Source organism: Enhydra lutris, unplaced genomic scaffold (assembly GCF_002288905.1).
Source record: "Enhydra lutris kenyoni isolate GAN:26980312 unplaced genomic scaffold, ASM228890v2 scaffoldscaffold3, whole genome shotgun sequence".
NCBI classification, from domain to species: Eukaryota; Metazoa; Chordata; class Mammalia; order Carnivora; family Mustelidae; genus Enhydra; species Enhydra lutris.
Genome location: NW_019154087.1, coordinates 42,241,707 through 42,259,041, shown reverse-complemented (window position 1 = coordinate 42,259,041; position 17,335 = coordinate 42,241,707). Strand labels below are relative to the sequence as shown.

General features: G+C 39.7%; 1 protein-coding gene and 1 pseudogene across 1 annotated transcript in view; one reads left to right on the top strand and one right to left on the bottom strand.

Moving 5' to 3' along the window:
- LOC111154016 (mitogen-activated protein kinase 10) overlaps positions 1 to 17,335 on the bottom strand; it is a 582,803-nt gene that overhangs the window by 469,533 nt on the left and 95,935 nt on the right. The window lies entirely within an intron of this gene.
- On the top strand, positions 7,394 to 9,496 carry LOC111152804 (annotated as a pseudogene).

The window sequence follows — 17,335 nt, the reverse complement described above, 5'->3', positions numbered from 1 at the left end:
ATAGTGTAAGAAAGAATTCTAGCTGTTACAGCAGGGGTTAAAATGTGCAAATGCCTGCAGCAATTCACTCTCTGACTAAGCTGTCAAAACACTGAAATTGTGTCCCTGTTGGTCCTCGCTTCCTCCTCCACCCTCTCCCTGAAGGGGCTTCCAGCACTGAATCTTTGTCAAAAGAGAAGACACAGTAGGATTAGCAAACTATACCTTTCTAAAAGATTGCCACCTTTTTTGTGTTGCTTGTCATGTTTATTTCTTTATGTCGTTTTTTGTATAATCCTTGCCGGTTCTTTTTAGTTTGATTTAGTGGGAATGTCCATATTTTAGATTAGTTAATGATTTAACAAAAGACATTACATTTGGTTAGTGATTGTGCTTTAAAAAAATCCGAATAACTGGGGACTGTCACTGTCTCCGAACCACGAGGAAAATAACCACTTTGCAGAATCACTTTCTAAGTACTTCCAACTGGTAAGTGAGAATGTGGAATAAACTGTAGCAGAGAGACTTCATTAAACATGTTGATGAAATACTAAAATGTGTACAAGGGAACAAAGGGTAATACAAAGAATGCTGAGCCACAAAACATTACCTTAAAATTATAAATAAATAAATGTTATTAAAATAGAATATAGTATATAATAAACATACCGTGCAAAAATTATTAAAATGTTAGAAAATATTTATTATTAAGCACCTGCCAAGAGCCAGGCTCTACTATGCCTCTGATTATTGCATTTAATCTTCACACATCTGACAATCACTGAGCGCCTACACTGTGCTAAGTCCTGGAATACCAAAATGAAAGACTCAATCTTTATCTCTGTAGTAGCTCACAGTCTAGAGAGGGGGAAATGACCAGTAAACAGTTGTGAAATGAGGTTCCATGGACCTCTGCACACTTACAAAGGAATCTAAGGAAGAACGTCCAGCCGTGATTGAAGGAGTTGGACATATTCACCAAATACCGCTTTGTGGAAAAGAAAAAAAGGAGGGGGGAGGCAGGGAAGGAGGGGAATCCCATCCTTAAAGAATGAGAGTTAGACAGAAGATAAAATGGTTGGGTGGAAACAAGAGAAAGAGGGAAGCTTCTTCAGGACAAGGACGCAGCACTACAAAGGCAGAGAATTATGAGACAGCAATTCACATTTGGGGAACTGCAAGTGATTATTATTAAAGCTCAGGCTGGAAGATGAGGGGAGGAGGCATTAATGCAAGGCTTGGTGTGCCATGCTAAAGAGTATGAGCTTTTCCCTGGAGCCAGAGAAAACAATGGGATTCTTAAACAGAGTAGCTAAACAACTGCATTTTTAATTTAGAAATAATGATAATCATAGATCTCCTTTACTGAGTGCTCTTGTGTGCCATTCATTTTATATTATTCATTCTTTTTTTTTTTTTTTTTTAAGAAGCTCCACAATGTGGAGTTGAACTCACAACCCCAAGATCAAGGGTCACTCTATGCTCTATGTATGGAGCCAGCCAGGCACCCCTATATGATTCATTCTTATTTAACTCTCTTTACCATGTTATAAGTAGGCATTATGTCCTTATTTTATAGATAACTGATGCTCAAAAACTTTAAGAAACTTGCCCAAATTTATCTAGCAGCTAAGGACAGAGGCTAAATTTCACAATGTTCTCATTTTCCCACCCTAGCTCTCAAAATAACTGTGGTGTGGTTAGGAGAAGGTGTTGTGGCGACCCACTGACTGGGCTTGAATTCCCTGCCACTTTACTTTCTATGTGACTGTACAGCTTGTGCATTTCATCATCCATAAAATGGGGAAAATAAAACCCATTCAAAGAGAAATGAAAATAAATAAGGTGGTGCACAAAGCAGTTAGCACAAAGCCTACCCCAGAACGTAATCCTAACCATCAGTAGAGTGTGGTACTAGATTAGCCACTGTGCTTGAGCGTGTTTCATACAGCCACATAAATATTTTTAAAAACCAGACAAGGTGGGCATTATCTTCATTTTATAGATTTAAAAAAAAGAGAAAGAAACCTGAAACTTAGAGAAACCTCTCTAAACCTCTGCTCTAAAAGGTATACTCTTTTTCATAATGCAGAATATCGTGTACCAGAAAACCGTCTCTTGTGCACTATACAGGATAAATTAAAGAGATAAGATAGGAGGCAGGGGGTAGAATATTTAAGAGGTTTTGTATAAACCTAAGGGAAATATGTCAAGAGGCTGAATTAAGTTAGTGTTTATGTGAAGTAAAATAAGTCAGGTTAGAGATATCTACAAGATTGACTGAATAAGACTGGAATGGCAGACTGAATGTTGAGAAGTAAGGGAGAGAACTCACAAGGACTTTCTGGTTTTTGGTTTGGGTCACTGGGCAGACGACAGCCCTGAGATAAGAAGCAGGATGGGAAAATTGGAAATGTCTTGGATAATTTTTATTGACTAAATGAATAAATAAATAATTTCAATTTGGAATGCATTAAGTTCACTTATGTTCAACATCTAAAAAACATAAGCAATAGTCTAGGAAATATTGGCCAGAATTCTGTACTAAAGAGAAAGGAAATATAAATAGGTAGTTAAATCACTGCATGTGTAAATGGCATTTCCAGAGAGACTAAAATAAAAATAGAAGAGGATCAATGACAGAATTTTGGAATTAGGGAATAACCTTTTTTCCACTGGACTCAAATTAATACATGGAGGAATTCCACTAGAGTAGTGTTCTTGGCCTATTTCTCCACTTATTACATCCCACAGAGTGAGCTCTAGGGAAGGAACTGAGGACTAGCCTCTTCTTTTCTCTCTCTTTGACTATCAGCCTCTCTTCAGGATATTCCTTGTCCCTGCTCCCCAGTGCCTCAAACTGTGACTAGGAGCAGGAGTTAAATTCTATGGCTAAGTATTTCATCATGCATTGTAAATACCCATTCAAAGACACATTTTATAATTAGTTTTATCAGTGATGAAGGTGGGTCTTTATCTCTATGTGTTTTATTCTTCAAATGATATTAAACTTAGGAGATGAAGAAAGAAGTGCTGTTTGTGGACTCTCTGTGGACTTTCCAGCTCACATAGCTGGGAAACCCAAAACTAAAGGAACAAGGAAAAAAAAAAAAAAAGGAGGCCATGAGGAAGGAGAAGAATGTACAATAAGAAACATAGGAAGAAAACCAGGAGGAAATACTGTTCTCAAAATCAAAGGAGAAAGATATCTTAAACAAAAAGTGGAATGGTCAATAGTGTCAAGTGCTATGAAGAGGTCAGGGAATATAAGATCCAAAACTAGTCTACTAGACTTGGTAATTGAGAACAGATTCAAGGGAATGACAGAAACAGAAATATCATAATATAGAGAATATAGGTTACACTGATGGCCCCAATCTTTCATGCCTCCTTTTATTCTTGCCCTCTAGTAGGACCCCCTCCCCAAAATGAAGTTGGCCTGGCCATGTGACTTGCTTTGCCCATTGCAACACTGGGAAATAGGAGGTAAGCAGAAGCTTTAAAAAGTGTTTTCGTGCTTCAGCTCTCCCTCTTGAACCCTGCCCATCACCACAGGAACACTGCCAGTTTAGCTGTCTAGAAGGATGTGAAACACTCCTTGTGGAGTAAGTTGAGTTGCCCCAGCCAAGGCCATCCTTAACCAACTAGCTCTCAGGCAACCCAAAAGCTGACCATCAACACTTGAGCAAGCTCCGTCAAAATCAGTCAAGTCTAACCACCCATAGCCTCATGAGGAATAATAAGTGCTTGCCACCTCAGACTACTAAATTTTGTGCTGGTTTATTAATAACAGCTACTCAGTATAGAGTAAGGTACAAAAAAGCAAGCTATTGTAGGTTGTTGTGACAACCTTATCTCAGAAACTCAACCAGCCTAATTATCTTGATTTTATTTCTGAGTCTCTTTAATTCCCTTTAATTTTAATTTGGCTGATTCTTTGGTCAATGTCAGACTTCCCCAGTTGACTATAAGCTCCTGGGACATATCCTTTTTCTGTTTTCCTCCTCACCATTATATTTCCCATGTCTAGCAAAGTGCCTAATGCTTAGAAGGTATTCAACAAATAGTTTTTGAATACATAAATTAATGAATGATTGGAAGAATATGTAAAAAAAATAATAAGGAAGTAAACAGGTAAACAAGGAAGAAACTGAACCAAAAGGAGTCAGCAGCTTTTAATGAGTTTCAAAAGCAGTTCCAAGAGCTTCATGGGAGATCTGAAATTTCGTCACGCACCCCAACGATCGATCACCAATTCAGATGTTGAAGCCTAACCCTCAATATCCTTTGCAAAAAAGGCCTTTATGGAGGTAATTAAGTTTAAATGAGATCAAAGGATGAGGTTCTAATCCACCAGGACTGGTGTCCTTATAAGAATAGGCAGAGACACCAGGGGTGCCTGAGCAGAGAGGAAAGGTAGTGTGAGGACACTCAAGAAGGTGGTAATCTACAAGCCAGGAAAATAGGCCTCACTAGAAACCCACCCAGTAGGAACTTTGATCTTGGACTTCCAACCTCCAGAACTGTGAGAAAACAAATTTCTGTTATTCAAGCCACCCAGTTGATAGTATTCTGTTACGGCAGCCCTAGCAGGCTAATAGAGTAGGCTATAGATTTTAGATTCAGGAAGATGGAGTAGAGGAGGGGGAAAAAACCTAAAACTTAGTGGCCAGAGAAACTAACACAACTGTATTTTAATTGAATAACCATGTCAAGGATAGGGGAGGATAAATATCACACAGAAGAGGAAAAAAAATTAACCAATCCAAGGAAATTTTGAGCACAGCATTTTGACTTTATACCCATAATCTAGGGAACAAAAGAACTGCAGTCAAATCTTGAACTCTTTCTAGTAGGTTTGTTTCTCATTGTGATATTACTGCAGCAATTTGAAACTATTTTGTGGATATTTTAAGACTGAGAAGATAAATAATGTGATGATGTCCTGGGAGCCACATTCCTACTATGGAAAAAAAAAAGAGATAAAATTATGGAATGAAGTTGCCAAAGAAAGCCCTGGAAGTAGCTCAGTTGGTTAAGCAGCTGCGTTTGGCTCAGGTCATGATCCTGGGGTCCTGAGATGGAGTCCCACATCCAGCTCCCTGCTCAGCAGAAGTTTGCTTCCCCACCACCCCCAGCTCACTTGTGCTCTCTCTCTCTCTCTCTCTCTCTTTCTCACAAAAATAAATAAATAAGTAATCTTTTTAAAAAAAAGATTCATCCGGATAAGAATTACGTATGGATATGAAATCTAGGAAGAAAAGTTTGATAAGAAGCAGAATATGTGCATAGCCCCAAAGTATTTCCCCACAGATTATTTAGTGGTTGGAAGAGGGAAATAGTAACTGTACAGTGGAGAAACCAGAAAACACTTTGATTAGGTGATCAAATTAACATCACCAATAAGGGGAAGGCAGACATTATATGCCGCCAGTTGTGCTACTCTAAGAAGCACACATTGCTGATGTCATATATATCTAGGGACGTGTGATCTGAGTCCAATCATCAGAAAACACCAGACAAACCCAAAGTAATGAAAATTCTATAAAGTAGCAGTCTTGTATTTTTTTTAAAATAACAGTAACATCAAAGATGAAGAAAAACAGGAAATCTTTCATATTTGGATACTAAAGAAATACAACAACAAATTGCAATATGTGGGGCGCCTGGGTGGCTCAGTTGGTTAAGTGACTGCCTTCAGCTCAGGTCATGATCCTGGAGTCCTGGGATAGAGTCCCGCATCAGGCTCCCTGCTCAGTGGGGAGTCTGCTTCTCCCTCTGACCCTCTCCCCTCTCATGCTCTCTCTCTTTCATTCTCTCTCTCAAGTAAATAAATAAAATCTTTTTTTTAAAAAGTTACTCAAATTGGAATATGTGATCCTGAACTGAATATCATACTGGAAGGTTAAAAAGTGCTTTAAGAGACATTATGAGGGCAATTGACAAACTGGATTATGAACTATAGACTGGACAAAAATATTGTTTCATTGTTAAATTTCCTGAATTTGACAACTGTACTGTGGCAATGTAAGAGACTATTATTTTTCTTAGGAAATACACAGTAAAGTACTAAGAGGTCAAAGGGAATGACATTACAATCTACTTTCAAATGATTTATAAAAATAAATTTAAATGATGTATATTTGGAAAGAATGAAAGAAAGATATAATAAAGCAATCATGCAAAGTATCCAAATTTGTTAAATCTGGATAAAGGGCATATGGGAGTCCTCTATTATTATTTCAGCTTTTTCATTTGTTTGAAATAATTTCAAATTAAAACTTAAAATCAAACAAAGGTACCACACTGGTAGGTGATATTGATAATAGGAAGGCTATGCCTCTGTGAGGGCAGGGGGCACATGGGAAATATCTGTAGTTTCTCCCCAGTTGTGCTGTGAACCGAAAACTGCTCTAAAAAAACCTGTCTTCCTTTTAAAAACATCGGTGAACAAACACAAAAGACAAGAAAGGTAAAGAATTCTGGGTGATGTAAAGTCCACACCTTAATTTTAAGTAGATTGCTCAACAGCCTAAGTGACAGGTATTATTGTCTTTGTTTTACTGAGAGGAAATTGGGATTCAGAGGTCTCAAGATCTGACACTACCTAGAAAAGAGAAGATAAGGCGCAGGTAAGGAGAAAATGAGCCAAGTTTTCCCTCGGTTCCACTTGCCATCTCAATTCAGTCCCTGGATAGACGAGCTCACTGCAAGAAAAGCAGCTCCCTCCCACCATTTCACCACCTCCTCCCACATCGAAATGATGCTCTGCTTAGATCATTAATCATCTCATTAAGGTTCCTGTATGCACAATTCTGTAATATCTTGACATAGCTGATGATAAAGACCCCATTGTAAGATGTCTACTCCTAGCACAACTGTCCCCAACAATAAGGGAAATAATACCTTTTCATCAATGTCTGGTTTCAGCACTAATAAGTGTGACTTCTGGTTTTCTCAAGCTCCTTGCATACAATTTTATGAATTGGGTAATACCTATAACCCAATTTTCCTAACACGCCAGTAACTAGATCTAGATTACTGGACTGAGTTGAAATACTATGTAGAACTAATTCTTGGGCAACATAAAAAGCTTTTTGCAGGGCACCTGTGTGGCTCAGTCAGTTGAGCATCTGCCTTTGGCTTGGGTCATGATCTCGGGGTTCTGGGATGGAGTCCCACGTCGGGCTTCCTGCTCAGTGGGGAGTCTGCTTCTCCCTCTGCCCCACTGCCCTACCCCCACTCATGCTCTCTCTCTCTCTCAAATAAATAAAAATCTTTTTTAAAAAACTATTTTTGCAATATGTATCCCCTAATCACCCACACTTCTTTCCTGTACTAGTTTTCCCTTTTCCCAGTAATTTCTGGTGTTAACTTTAGTTTCTAAGTCTGCCGCATTTCTTTTAACTACACAATGGCACTCCGACCAAGTTAGGGGCAGTACCACGAAGAGCTGTGAAGTAAACAAAGATTATCTTTACTGCCCTCCTCTCCCCCCATCCACACCCCTGCAGTCTACACTCAGCCTAGAATCCTGCAGTAGATGGCAGAAAATGGCATCAAATCCTTTCCCTCTCTGTAGCATTATAGATCCTCCCATCAAAAGAGAGATTCTATTTCCCTACCCTTTGAATCTGAGTTTGGCCATATGACCTGCCAAATGGGACAACAAACACAAGGTACAGCAGAGGCTTGAAAGTACTTGTATTTATTCCCTTGCTGCACCTGGAAACTGGAAACCACCATTTCACAGGCTTGTTGTAAACTGCTAGAGGATAAGAGACTACAGGAGGAGAAACAAGATACCCTAGCCCACAGCCAGCCAACTACCAGACATGTAAGGGAGGCCATCAGCTCCAGCCAACCCTCAGCTGACCTACCAACTTATCTAGAAGCAGCTAGAAACCACAGACTCATGAGTAAGCCCAACTAAGACCAGCAAGAAAACCACCAAGCTCATCCCTTACCTTAACCATCCCATAGCTTTGTGTTTTAAGTTACTAAGCCTTGAGGTAGTTGTTTATGCAGCAAAAGATAATTAATACAGACTTAAATAGCTCCAAGTAGGTACTACTCTCACCCTGCCTCCTGGTTACCCATCTTTATCCTAATGTCACCCACTACCCACCCAACAACTGATCCACCATCAAAATTCATTTCTTCACATTTCTACAACCTCAAAATCCTTGATTAAGCTGATAAACTAATATGAATTAATTCATTTATAAATAGAAAATAATCCTAATTAATAATAACATTATTAGAGTATAATAAGCAACATACATACACACCAAATCCCCCAAAAAAGGCCCCAAAATAAACCTTCCATTTCTTCCATCACTTTCTTGTGCAACATCATGTGCAAAAAGTTAATTCTTTTTACTTCCACTAGAGATATAACAAAGTTATGAAATCATTGCTCTAACTCCTTATCTCCTTCCTTCTCATCAAATTTCCAAATGAGTTGATTAACCTTTCTCTACCAAAATCGACATATCTTGAATAATTTCCAACTTAGTCTCTGAACAGTAAAGTCCTTCCAATGCCCTTTTTCTGTCATAGGCAAACCCCCTACCTCCAATGTCAAGCCAGGTATGATTAACATATTCCCAATATATTAACAAGTCACAAAACATTCATTTAAGCTTACAAAACTTCCCTTCTGAATAGTCTATCATTGTTCTTTCCTAACTACATTTTTATAATAAACAGCACATATGCCTCTTCTTGAAACACATCCGTTCATTCAGAAAACACCCAGTACTTGCCTTACAGAGAACCTCCTTTCTCTCCTGGTCTCCTGATTCCATCCTGCAACAATAATAATACTCCTAGCCTCCCTCCCCATCTCCTCACTTATTCATCCCAAGGGAAAGAAAGTAAGTATATGTTATCATGGACTTTGGGAGAAAGAACTAAGCAAACTTGGCAGAGGCTCTCCTGAGCCAATCTTGTTCAGATCTGCCAGTGTAGGGAGGGCATGTCTTAGTTGACTCTCTACTGTATTATAAGCATGTCTTCTCTGCACTGGAAGCAGCTCTCTTGCCACGGCCCCTCATCCCCTGAAAATGTACACCTGGGCAAATTTCTTCACCCTCTTCTTGGTCAGGAGCACCTCTCAACTCTAGAGTGGGTCACTGTCTGCCGTGGTGCTAAAACCACCAGAGAAAAGGACAGATGAGAGCCTCAGCAACTTAGCAGCCCCACATACCCTCACCTCACTTATTCCTAGTCACAGCTTCCAAATCCCAGCACCATTTCAAGAGACATCAACACAGCAGACAATTTCATAGGGGCTGGGGCTGCCACGGTAGAGGTGGCTGGCTCTGGGGCTGGAATTGGGACTATGTTTGAGAGCCTTACCATTGGTTAGGCCAGGAACCCCTCTCTGAAGCAACAGCTCTTCTCCTACGCCATTCTGGGTTTTGTTCTCTTAGAGGTCATGGGGCTCCTTTGCCTGATGGTGGCCTTTCTCATCCTCTTCACCATGCAAAAGAGCTGTCTCCGCCTTCCATAGCTCTTTCTCCTATGTCTCATTTGCCCTGTGTATGTTCCTTTTCATATACCTCCCCAGGCAGTCTGGGGAAAGTGGTTGGCTCAAGGTTTGACAGAGGGAAGACAAATAAATACTGTATTAGTGAGGGGTGGGGGGAGATAAGCATAGTAGGCCAGGCTCTGCCCCTACAGAGAGAATACTACTATTTTGAAGGGTTAAATTCAACTAATGAGAGATTATCTAAAAACAAACAAACAAAAAAACCAAAATAAATATCTTCCTGTTTTGATCTCCAGACCACTTGCTGAAAGGACAAAAAGGGACTAGAAACTAGGCCAGCTTCTCCCACATGAAGCCAACTCTTCAGCACATTTCTCCCAGTTTTTCTACCCAGAGGCAGTCCTCTTTACAATCATCTTCCAGGAGTGGGTTTCTTCTAATTCTTATGCCCAAAGGAAGAAGAAGAAGCCTTTTTCTAATCTGAACAATGACAGCTTATGTGCTAGCAGCAACCTGTTGATTTTTAGCTATCTGAGTCCCCTATCTCTTAATTGATTCACAGCTTAAGAAGGAAAGCAATGTGTCACTTATTCGGCTCCTAAAATTCCAACACTACTATGCACCAGAAATTATGAGACACGTTAGGGAGGCAAGATGAGTAAGATAGAGTTCCTGGCTTCAAAATGCCATCCAGCTAAATTCCCTACGTCCTCAAAACCACTGTTTATTTATTTTTTGGTTATTAGTTTGTTTCTGTATAGAGAGAAAGATGTAGATTGCTCTCTAGAAACATCTACACTCCGGGCTCCCCTCTCAGAGTCTTGAAGGCTCTTGCAGGTGCGGGTGGAATCTTGTGGAACAGGGGCTAGAAGAGGGCTCAGTGATCATTTGGATGATGGCACCATAACTGATGAAAACAGACACAGACATAGGATTCAACTTCCTTAAAAGCAGGTGAACAACAAAGTTTACTTTACATACTGACAGCTACATGGCAGGAGAGACAGTGGCATGACCAAAGTGAAGGGCATACACATCTGCCTAACAGAGGCACCCATGTGGTTGATGATAGCTAAGTATCTGCTCAGAGTAAGATCCTGCTGTGTCCCTCTGAAGCTCCATCTTGTCATTGCCATGGAGCTTTGTTACATCCTCCCAAGCCCACCCCCAAGTTCTAGAGACTCTGATTATGAATCTGAATGCCCACCAGGGCAATGCTGGTTTACCGCAGGCTGGGTGAATGAAAAGTCAGCAACATAGTGTCTCCCAGTATCTCCTACTCAGAGTTGCCTAGGTCTCCTCCTGCAATCAGTCTCAACCCTGTATGCAAAGAGATGAGAAGAGCTGGGAGATGGGCAAGGTACTAAGGCCGAAAATGACAGGAAAGCTGAAGGTTATCAAATCTAAAGTAGCCAGAAGCAACTTTCAAAGTGGAATCCAGTCCCAGAATCCGACCAGATAAAAGGGAACCCAAACTACAATCTGGGAACAAATGAATGAGGAAGGGGAAATAACAGAAAGAAGAGGATCCTGAGCAACAACCTAGAATGTGCGAAGACTACACAGAGAGCTTTTTAAGCTTGCTTTTTATGCAAATACATTGCTCCAGTATAAGGGGTTAAGATCAAATGGACAAATAATAACTTGCTCTGACATCCCTCATAGATAAAATGCTTTTTTAAACTGCAGTTTTCAGGTGTCTTCATCTTAGAAGTAATAGGTATTGTAAGTATATTTTCTTTTTTTTTTTTAAAGAGCCTTATTTATTCATTTATTTATTTATTTATTTATTTATTTATTTATTTATGTGAGAGAGAGCATGAGAGGGGAGAAGGTCAGAGGGAGAAGCGGACTCCCCCGTGGAGCTGAGAGCCCAATACAGGACTCAATCCCGGGACTCTGGGACCATGACCTGAGCCGAAGGCAGTTGTTTAACCAACTGAGCCACCCAGGTGCCCTATAAGTATATTTTCTGAACCAAAAGCAAAACATGATCCTATAGTTTATCCACATCACTTAAAAATCAAGCCACCTTGGAAAATTTGACCCCCAAGAGTAATTTTAGAGAGAGAGAGCACATACCTTTATTCAACACCTACAAGAGTTCCAGCATTTTGTTAAGCAATTTATACTAAGCATCCTACTTAACCATTACACAAAGAAATATGAAAAAATTACTGTCACTTTCCAAATAAGAAAACTGAGGCCTCCTGAAATTAAGTGACTTGCCAAAGTCATGTGCATGGTGGTGTCAGAGGCTGAACACGGGAAGTCTGACTGCAAAGCCCACAAGCTGAACCACTACCTCATCACCACAGAGCTAGCGAGGGTAGAGGGATAGTTTTAGATGATACAGGGGTGAAGGAAGAGTATTCTGCCCACAGGGGATACCCAGGAATCAGGTGCTAATCTAGGGAAGAGAAAGGGTTAAGGGAAAGAGTTGGCCACAGCTCCTGATGTTAAAAATGCTGCTTTGTAGGGGCGCCCGGGTGGCTCACATAATGCCTCTGCCTTCTGCTCAGGTCATGATCCCAGGACGCCCGTGTTGGGCTCCCTGCTCAGCGGGGAGTCTGCTTCTCCCTCCTCCTCTGCCTCTCCCCCTGCTCTGTCTCTCTCTCTCTCTCTCTCAAATGAATAAATAGAACCTTTAAAAAAAAAATTGCCAAGTCATATGATAAGTCTTTAAAAAAAAAAAAAAAGCTACTTTCTAAGTCTGCCCTCCCTGTGACTGAACTGCCTGCTGGTGTTATCAGATCCCAATCCTTACCATGCCTTCTGAAGACCTTCTGTCAGGGTAATCAGCATGTTCCTCTCCAACTAGTCTAGTAATTGTACCCTGAATCTGCAGACAGTACTCCTACTTCTCTTACCCTGAGAAATAAACTCACATAATCACAACCTCATTTCATATCTGAATAGCTAAATCAATTTTGTCAATTTTGTCAATTTCATATCTGAATAGCTAAATAGAATTTTGCCATTATTATTAAGAAAAAAAACAGAAGTACCTGCCACTAAGAAACCACTGTCTGCAAAAAATAAAATAACATACTCATTGGGACATTATTTTGCTTGAAAGAATCCTTGCTGAGGGGCACCTGGGTGGCTCAGCTGGTCAAGTGCCTGCCTTGGCTCAGGTCATGAGATGGAGCCCCAGATAGGCTTCCTACTCAGCAGGGAGTCTGCTTCTCCCTCTCCATCTGCCCCTCCCCCTAGTTGTGCACTCTGTCTTTCTCTCTGTGTGTCAAATAAATAAATAATCTTTTTTAAAAAATCTTAATCTTAAAAAAAAAAAAAGAAGAAAAGAATCCTTGCTGAAAAGGAAGTGGTTAAAGACCCAAATTAGAAGCAGGAGAGGACATTCACACTTAGTCACAGTCCCTAGCCACACTCTATGTGTAAGGTAAAAAAATAGACCATTTCTCATCCGCTGTTAAGAAAAAATAAAAATACTTGTACATGCTTGAAAAATATAGAATAAAATTATAAGGAATCAGCATAAACAACAACCTACGAAGAACTTTTTAAAGTCTAAGCATTAAAGTGACACACCTTCCCACTGAAAAATAAAAATAGATTATTAACTAATAATGCTACATTCATCTACATGCTTTAGTTCAGGGTCATTCTTGTCAGATAACAAAGCCTAAAGGGAAAAAAATCCCTATAACAAAGCCCTGCTCATTTTCCTCCTTTACTCCGACCCTGCCCAGAAGGAAGCCCATGGTTAAGGAGACAGCATTTTCTCATGCCTTTCTCTTCAGTATTAAGTATCTACGTATGAATGGTGCTGAGTTGTTTATGAAGATACAGTTTTGTGGGCTGCCCTCCCTGGCTGCAAATTCTGAAATTGTTTTTAAAAAGGTAATACGTATACGTGTTTTATATCTCTCCTACCTCTCTTCCTCTGATCTCCAAGAAGAGTAAGCTATGGTCTTGAGTTTGTTCTTCCTGAGACAGCCCGGCCATTTGCCACCCTGCCTGCTTTCCACTGGTAGGCTCTTGCTCTCTTCCTTTCTCCAGGTTCTCTGGCTTCCCTCCCCATGTGGCTTGGTAATGGAAATGCATTCCATACAAGCTCTCCTCTAGGTTTTGAGACAAAAGATCTCTAGTTCCTTCCCATGTATTTCATGTTCTCTTCAGCCTCTCCTTGGTAGTTATGGAGTAATAGGAATGTGATTCAGATCCCCGCTTTGGAGTAAAAGTAAACAGAACAGGCATTTAACCCCTTTTAATCCTAAACTGTTCAGACTAACATAGCTTATGAGATACAGTTCCTGATAGAATTCAATCTAGTTCATTGGAATTCTTCAATAGAAACACGGTATATTTCCTTCATGCATTTTTTTTCAGGATCTTGTAAAGAGGGATTCCTACTGAAAGGCTGGATCCAGTTATTCCTGGATCCCAGTCCTAATAGAGTTAAGATGCCACAACCCACGGGGCGCCTGGGTGGCTCAGTTGTTAAGTGTCTGCCTTCAGTTCAGGTCCTGATCCCAGGGTCCTGGGATCCAGCCCCGTGTAGGGCTCCCCACTCTGCAGCAAGCCTGCTTCTCCTTCTCCCACTCCCATTACCCCTGCTTGTGTTCCCTCTCTTGCTGTGTATCTATCAAATAAATAAAATCTTTAAAAAAAAAAAAAAAAAAAAGTGCCACAACCCAGAACCCAAAACACTATTTCAAGAAGAGCCAGTATGCATTTTCATATTCACTCTTTTCCTCAACCATGGTGATTGGCAATGTTTCAGATGGTGGCGATTCCAACATCATGGATTGCAGAGGAGGAAGACTTGAGCAGAACTCCAGCCAACCCACAGGCATGTAGTGTAAACTGAGAAATACATCTTGCTGCCATAAGCCACTAAGATTTCACAGTTGTCACCCAGCGTAATCTAGCTAACCCTAATACAGTGACGGTGGTGGTGTTTCAGGAGTTAGTTCTAACCTAAGTAGTAACAATACATCAAATGTGGTGTGCCGAAGCCTATGATTGGTGGGTAACATAGCTTGTACTGTCTGCTTGAGACCAGCCTACAGGATGACTCAAACTATCCTAGATGACCTAGGACATCCCATTGGATAACAGCACTTCAGGAGTTCCAGGGAAACTGCTCTTAGAGAAGAATCTGCTCGAGTCTCTTCTGAGAATGTAGGACCTGCAAGAGATGATTTCACCACTGCTCCCACATTCTAGGGACAGTGCCCTCTCTACTGACACGTATGATAACCCTGATGCCTAAATGTTCATCTACATCCACCTTACATATAAATTGAAGGTTTATTATGTGATTATAAAAGCATAAGCAAAACATCTCTAACCCTGAAATTCCTCTTCCTTTCAGATGTTACAGTGTCTTTAACATCCCCATTTTCATTGTTCAAAGAGTGTAATGTTGGGGCGCCTGGGTGGCTCAGTGGGTTAAAGCCTCTGCCTTCGGCTCAGGTCATGATCCCAGGGTCCTGGGATCAAGCCCCGCATCGGGCTCTCTGCTCGGCAGGGAGCCTGCTTCCCTTCATCTCTCTGCCTTGCCTCTCTGCCTACCTGTGATCTCTGTCTGTCAAATAAATAAATAAAAAAAAATAAAATAAAAAAAAAAAACAAAAAAAAGAGTGTAATGTTAGCAACTAAACAGGAGCTTTGGCTAGCTAAGTTTAAACTCCAACCCACTGATAATTTCTCTTCTGTATCCTTGACAAATAGCTATCCTACCTCCTTACATTGGCCAGCAAAAATGGTTAGAAAATTCTACCTTATAAAGGGTTGAAATTTGCCTCCACATTCTTTTTTAATCTAACTTTCAAAGTTTGTGCCCATTCTACCTGTCTTGAAATTCCAGGGGTTTTTTCCTAAGTTCCTAGAAAAAAGGTTAACCCTGGCAAGAAATGAGAACTTGGGGAAGCAGATATAAGTTTTTTAGAAAAATATTCTCTCTCTGGGTCCTTAAAGTTCATCTGTCCTAGATTCTGAGTCATGTTTAGTCCAGAATAATTACAAGAGTGGGGGAAAAAATGGCCCCTAGGCAAATGGAATTAGACCAAGAGATGGACAGAAACCCAGCATTGGTTGGTACAGAAGTTGTGACTTATGTTGTCCTTCATCTTTAAACTTTCAGTAAAGACTTGTTATTAATTACAGTCTTAGCCTGGATCATTAAAACCTATTAATCCGTGAACTCAGTGAAGGCAGGAACTATTGCCTTTTTTTGCTTGCTTTTTTTTTTTTTTTTTTTTAAATCAACACTGCTTATCCCTAAACCTATATTAGGCACTTGATAACTATTTGTTGAATGAATGGCAAAACACGTATGTTGGAGATTAGGAAGTGGTCTGGGTTTATCTTGGGGATTCTGAGGAGAAATAATTCAATTAAAACCTGCAAGGGTCATGCTTTATTTCAGACTGATTTGGGTGCAGGGGGCCCAATCTTGTAAAAACATTGTAACCAATTTATAGAGATTTTAATGTTTAATTACAGAAAATTTCAAATATACTCAAAAGTAGATAAAATGATGTAATAAATTCCCATGTATCCATCTGAGGCCAACACCCATTAGCCCATGGCCAATTTTGCCCTATTCACATCTCCATCCATCTGCTTTTCCCCAAATATTTGAAACAAATCCCAGGTGTTATATAATTTCATTTATAAATATTTTAATGTGAATCTCTAAAAGATAACAACTTGTCTTTAAACATAACTAAAATACCATATCACACCTAAAAATAATCCCTTGATAATATCAAACATGTAGTATCAAGTACTTAATTGTCTCATAAATCTTACAAATAGATTTTCTTCACCACGCTTATTTTAATCTGGATCCAAATAAGGAACCGATTAGGAAATAATAATAGTCTTTTAAGTCTCTTTTAATTTTCAGGTTCCACTTTCATCTCCTTTTTTTTCTTCTTGCAATTTATTTGTTGAAGAATTGTGCTTGAATGTCCTGTAGAATTTCTGTTTGATTGATTACATCTTCTCAGTATATTCTTTTTCTTTATTTTGATTTTGATTCCGGTGCATTCCTTAATTTCCGTCACCTATTTAACCCATCCCTCACCCCCTGCCCATGGTCACCATCAGATTGTACTCTATAACTCAAAGTCTGTTTCTTGCTTTAACTGTGTCTCATTTTTTTCCTTTGCTTGTTTGTTTTGTTTCTTAAATTTCACATATGAGTGAAATCTTATGCTATTTGTCTTCCTCCAATTGACTTATTTCCCTTAGCATATTACACTGTCTAGCTCCATCCATGTTGTTGCAAATAGCAAGATTTCATTCTTTTTTATGGCTTCTTTATCCATTCTTCTTTATCCTTTCATCTTCTTTATCCATTCATCTGTCAATGGACATCTGAGCTCTTTCCATCTTTCCATATTTTGGCTATTGTGGACTTTGCTGCTATAAACATTGGGGTGCACATATTCCTTTGAATTAATATTTTTTTATTCTTTGGGTAAATGCCCAGTAGTACAATTGCTGGATTGGAGGATATTTCTATTTTTAACTTTTTGAATAAACTCCATGTGGTTTTCCATAGTGGCTGTACCAGTTTGCATTCCCGCCACCAGTGTAAGACACCTCCCCTTTTTCCACATCCTTGCCAACACTTGTTGTTTCTTGTGTTGTTGATTTTAGCCATTCTGACGAGTGTGAGATAATATCTCATTGCAGATTTGATTTGTACTTCCCTGATGATAAGTGATGATGAACATCTTTTCATGTGTTTGTTGGCCATCTGGATGTCTCCTTTGGAAAAAAGTCTATTCATGTCTTCTGCCCATTTTTCAATTGAGTTATTTGTTTTCTTGGGTGTTGAGTTGTGTCAGTTCTTTATATATTTTGGATACTAAGCCTTTA